This window comes from Miscanthus floridulus, chromosome 7, assembly GCF_019320115.1.
Source record: "Miscanthus floridulus cultivar M001 chromosome 7, ASM1932011v1, whole genome shotgun sequence".
NCBI lineage: Eukaryota > Viridiplantae > Streptophyta > Magnoliopsida > Poales > Poaceae > Miscanthus > Miscanthus floridulus.
Genome location: NC_089586.1, coordinates 115,783,166 through 115,789,409, shown reverse-complemented (window position 1 = coordinate 115,789,409; position 6,244 = coordinate 115,783,166).

Sequence of the window (6,244 nt, the reverse complement as noted above, 5' to 3'; positions counted from 1 at the left end):
TGTAACCTTCCATTCTTCTTGGCCGATTCGACACGAACATGGTTGGAACACCTACCGTCCAACAGAGTCCTGAGTTGGACGGACCTGAAGGAGATCTTCATGAGGAACTTCTAGGGCACATACAAGCGCCCTAAGAACCCATGGGACCTCAAGAACTACCAATAGAAGGCCAGTGAAACCCTCCGTGGGTACATTTGGCGTTTCTCCTGGCAGTGCAACGAGCTACCTAACGTCATCGACATCGACGTTATAGGAGCTTTCCTATCTAGGACCACCTATGAGTCTCTAGTTCATAGGCTAGGATGCAAGGGCCCACAAACCACCAAGGAACTCTAAGACATCGCCACCAGTCATGCCTCGAGCGAAGAAGTGGCCAGAGCAATCTTCGACCGCCTCAAAGGCAAGGCGAGACGAGACGAAGACACCAGCGAAGGTGCCTCCAATCGTCCCACCAAAAAGAAGAACAAGCAATGGCGCGAGGGCTCGCTCATGGCCACCACTGACCGTAGGGGTGGTCGGAAGCTCACAGAGGGCACTTCTAACCATATCGAAAAACTACTCGAGGGGCCATGCATGAACCATGCTTTCCGCATCAAGCATCTATACAAAGACTATAGCCTCATGAGGTAGTTCTTGTCAAGCATCTATACAAAGACTATAGCCTCATGAGGCGTGCTCCAACAAAGGGGAGCACGGGAAGGGCCCCGACCCAACCACGGACGATGCCGTGGAGAAGAAGGGTGGCTTTCCGACACCGAATGGTTGCCTCATGATCTTTGTAGGGTTGGTGGCCTATGACTCCAAGCGCCGCCAAAAGGTCATGCACCGCAAGGTCTGTACGATCGAACCAACCACACCTGCCTTCCTCTAGTGGTCAGAGTCCTCCATAACCTTTGACCGAACTGACCTCCCAGAGAACGTCCCACAACCGGGGAGATATCCACTCATGGTCGACCCGGTCATCGGTCCAAAGTGCCTCACCAAGGTACTGATGGATAGGGGCAGCAGCCTCAACATAATGTACGCCGAGATGCTCGACGCCATGGGCCTCGACCGAGCGTGCATTTGACCGATTGGAGCACCTTCCCACAGCGTCGTGCCTGGAAAGCAGGCCACGCCACTTGGGTAGATCGATCTGCCCATCACCTTCAGGGGTCCCTCCAACTGTAGGATGGAGACCCTCACCTTTGAAGTGGTCGGGTTCCACGGAACCTACCACGCTATCCTAGGATGACCATGCTATATGAAGTTCATGGCCTTCCCCAACTACACCTACCTCAAGCTGAAGATGCCGGGCCTCGGTAGGGTCATCACCATCGGCACCTACTTCTAGTGCACCTACAAGTGCGAGGTTGAGTGCTGCGATCACACCGCAGCAATCGTCGCCTCCGCAGAGCTCGTGGCCCTCAGGAATGAGGTCGCCGAAGAAGCACCTAACCCCAAGTGGCCAACCAAGTCCTTCGAGCTAGTGGAGGGCTCCAAGGAGGTCCTCATAGACCCCAGGAGCACCGAGGGCAAAATAGTGCGCATTGGCACCATGCTTTCCTCTGAATAGGAAAGCGCGCTCGTCGGCTTCCTCCGCGCCAATAGAGACATCTTTGCATAGAAACCCTCAAACATGCTAGGCATTCTGAGGGAAGTCACCAAGCACGCCTTGAAGATCCACCCAGGCTCCAAGCCAGCGAAATAATGCCTGCGTCTCTTCGACAAGGGGAAACGTAGGACCATCGGCGAAGAGATCGCAAAGCTTTTGGCGGTCGAAGTCATCAAGGAAGTGTACCACCCAGAGTGGTTAGCCAATCCTATTCTTGTACATAAGAAGAGTGGGAAATGGTGGATGTGTGTTGACTACACAGGTCTCAACAAAGCGTGCCCAAAGGATCCATTTCCTTTGCTGTGCATAGACCAAATAGTTGACTCTACCTAGGGGTGTGAAACCCTCTGCCTCCTTGATGCGTACTCCGAATAACATCAAATCATGATGAAAGAGTCCGATCAGCTCACAACATCTCTCATCACCCCCTTTAGATTGTTTTGCTACATTACCATTCCATTCGGTCTGAAGAATGCTAGGGCTACATACTAGTATTGTATGCTTAAGTGTTTTGGGGACCTCATCGAGTGGACCATTGAGGCCTACGTTGACGACATCGTGGTCAAGTGCAAATGGGCTGACCACCTTGTAGCCAATCTTAAGCAGACCTTTGCAAAACTCCAAGCAAACAACATCAAACTTAATCCCAAGAAGTGCGTTTTTAGGGTCCCGAGGGGCATGCTGCTTGGTTTCATCATCTCTGAGCGTGGCATCAAAGCAAACCCGGAGAAGATCTCAGCCATCACAAGGATGGACCCAATTTAGAACATGAAGGGAGTACAACGAGTTATAGGGTGCCTCACCACGCTCAGCCGCTTCATCTCGCACCTTGGCGAACGAGGTCTCCCCTTTATTGACTTCTAAAGAAGGCCGACCACTTCGAATGGACATCCGAGGCCTAGGAGGCACTTGACATGGTCAAGATGCTTTTGACGAAGGCCCTGATCCTGGTTCCTCCTACCGATGGAGAACCCCTTCTGCTCTACGTTATAGCCACCACGCAAGTGGTTAGCGCCGCCCTGGTAGTGGAGCGGGAAGAAGAGGGCATGCCCTCAAAGTATAGTGCCCTACGTACTTCATCAGTGAGGTCCTATCCAACACGAAGACCCACTACCCCAAAATCTAGAAGCTTATGTATGTTGTCCTCATCACCAAGAGGAAGCTACGCCACTACTTTGAGTCACATCCGGTGACAGTCGTGACGTCCTTCCCCCTCAGCGAAGTCATCCAAAACCAGGATGCCACAGGAAGAACCATGAAATGGGCACTTGAGCTAATGGGTCAAGGCATTGTGTATGCCTCTTGGATGGCCATCAAGTCCTAGGTGTTGGCTAATTTTATCATGGAATGGACTGAGGTCCAAATGCCACCAGCGATCGTTGATCAAGAGTACTGGATGATGTACTTTGATGGGTCGCTAATGAAGAAGGGCGCCAGTGCAGGGCTGATCTTTATGTCACCCCTCGAGGTACGCATGAGGTACATGGTCCGTCTCCATTTCTCCGCCTCCAACAATGTGGCCAAATATGAGGCACTCATCAATGGCCTATGCATTGCCATCGAGTTGGACATCTGGTGCCTCGATGTTTGAGGAGATTCCTAGCTGGTCCTTGACCAAGTTATGAAGGAGTCAAGATACCACAACACCAAGATGGTTGCATACTGCAGAGAAGCTCACCGGTTAGAGGACAAGTTCGATGGCCTTGAGCTCAATCACATCTCGAGGCGCCTCAATGAGGCGGCCGACACACTTGCGAAAGTAGCATTTAGCCTAGAGCTAGTGCCAACAAGCGTCTTCACCAGCGACCAACATAAGCCCTCGATTCACTACGAGGGGTCGAAACAAGGCAGTGATGATCCATCCAATCCAGGCACGAGGGCTGACCAACCGTCGGCTCTATCTGACCCCGAAGTCATGGAGTTCGAAGAGGACCCAGCGATAGAGCCCAACCCTCTGGTTGACTAGAGGATGCTCTACCTCGACTACCTCCTCCGTGATGTGCTACTGACGAACAAGATGGAGGCTCAATGGCTCGCACATCGTGCCAAGTCTTTTATTCTTATGGAGGGGGAACCCTACAAGCGAAGCCACACTGGGATCCTGCAGTGCTGCATCCCCATCAAATAGGGGAAGCATTTGCTGAGCAATATCCATGGTGGGGTCTACGGTCACCATGCCGCGCCTAGAATCCAGGTCAGAAATGTGTTCCAACAAGGCTTCTACTAGCCCACCATTGTAGCCGACGCCGAGCAGATCATGCGCACCTACGAAGGGTGTCAATACTACGCTCGGTGGATTCACCTATCGACCCAAGCACTCCAAACAATCCCTATCATGTGGCCATTCATGATCTAGGGGCTCAATCTGGTTGGACCTCTCAAGAGGGTGCCTAGAGGCTACACCCACTTGCTTGTCACCATAGACAAGTTTACAAAGTAGATAGAAGCTCGACCGATCTCTGCGATCAAGTCCGAGCAAGCCATGATGTTCTTCCTCGACATTGTCCATTGCTTTAGAGTCCCAAACTACATCATCATGGACAACGACACGTAGTTCACTGAAAAGAAGTTCCTTTGATTCTACGATGAATACCACATCTAGGTCGATTAGGCCACCGTCGTGCACCCCGAACAAATGGGTAGGTCGAGCACGCAAATGGCATGGTCCTACAAGGCCTCAAGCCTAGGATCTTTAACCGGTTGAACAAGTTTGGCGCACACTGGATCACCGAGCTTCCTTTAGTACTCTGGAGCCTGAGGACAACTCCAAGTCGAGCCACTGGCTATACACCCTTCTTCATGGTCTATGGTTCCAAGGCCGTCCTCCCAACCGACCTTGACTATGGAGTGCCAAGGATTAGGGCATACAATAAACAGGGAGCCAAGGCATCCCACGAGGATGTCATGGACCAGTTGGACGAAGCGCGCGACGTTGCCCTCCTCCGCATGGCCAAGTACCAACAGATGTTGCAACAGTACCACAACCGACGAGTGCGGGGTCGAGCCTTCAACATCTGGGACCTGGTCCTCCACCTTGCATAGAGCAACAAGGACCGCCACAAGCTCTCCCCACCATAGGAGGCACCATACATAGTTGCGGAGGTGCTCCGTCCAGGCGCCTACAAGCTTAAGACCATCGATGGCAAAATCTTCACCAATGCCTGGAACATCGAGCAGCTACATCACTTTTACCATTAATAAATGCACACTTTCTATTATCAGTTTTGTTATCCAACTCCTTGATTTTTTAGTGACATCCGACCCTAGCAATAGCAAGGGGTCGAATCTCACTCAGGGGCTTATATGAGCATTTCTATCTGGCAAACATTTTCTATGCTCTTCCCCCTTTTTTATGTTGGGACCTAGGAGCTAGGTTTACGGGAACAAGCTCTGAGTATAGCTAGTCGAACTATGGGATACCTACGCCCCAGTGGCTACAGTGTCTTTGCTCACCAACATAATCAGAATTGGCTCACCCGCACTCTGAGTTCTTATGACCATTACAAACAAAAAGGGTCGGAATGCACTGACTCTTTATGCAAAAATGGGAGAAGAGCTAAGAGACCGTTTGCTACACCAAATTCAAGAGCATGTCCATTTATGACAAGTTTTCTCTGCTTGGCTTATCTGCCTAACTAAGTTCTTGCATAGGATGTCCTTGTTGATGTTTGACCACCGATAGCCTACCATAGGGGTACCCAGGGCAGTATGTTCGGGCTTCGGCGTATGCTTAACTCGATGGTTAACGCAAGAGACAGTCGATTTATTCTGGTTCAGGCCCTCGATCGTAGATCGAGTAACAATCCTACGTCCAGTCGGTGTTTAGCCTTTGCGTTGGATTGATTATGAAGTGTTGTGTCGTACAATTGCTCTGTGAACTCCCGATCCAAGGTGCCCTACCCTCCTTTATATAGTCAGGAGGCCAGAATTCTAGTCGGTTTACAATGAGGGTTCCTAGTAGGATTATAGAGTAATACTACTACTAAGATTATAGAAGGAGAATCCTAATTGGACTAGGTCTTCTTCCTTCCTTACGGGGTATCCTATGGGTCCCATACCGACAAGCCTTCAAGCACTTCAAGGTTGAGTTCCGGAAGCCTCATCTTGTTCCTTCAAGTCTCGTTGAGCAGGAACAAGCGTCGTCCGAGTGCTTTCTTGAGCGAAACCGTGTAGCGCTTTGTGAGATCTTTGTGTGGTGTGTACTTTTTTGTACCTTTTTGGAGAAAAAATAAATACTCCTATTTGGATGTAGCCCCCGAGCCTCTTGCTGTTTGGCACAAGGAGCTTGAGGGTCTTTTCTTGAAATCTTTCTGATTCTTCGTTGAAAGGCTCCCCGACTTCCTTGTTGAAAAGGAGCTCTAATGCTGTGTTTGGGTTCTTTTTGTCTTATGGTCCTGACGTCGTCTGTCTTGAAGAAACATTCTGAGTGGTGTGCACTTTTTTTGGAGAAAAAAATGCACTCACTGAGTGTAGCCCTCAAGCCTCTTGCTATTTGGAACAAAAAGTTGGAGGGTCTTGAATCTGAGTTGTTTGATAGAACTATACACCTCTTCTTTTGCAGCCTCCGGGCATATATCTGGGTTGTTTTGTTCAGGAAGAACTCGGAAGCAGGGTTTTGGCATATTCTCTGGTAGTCTGCTGTTGTTAGAT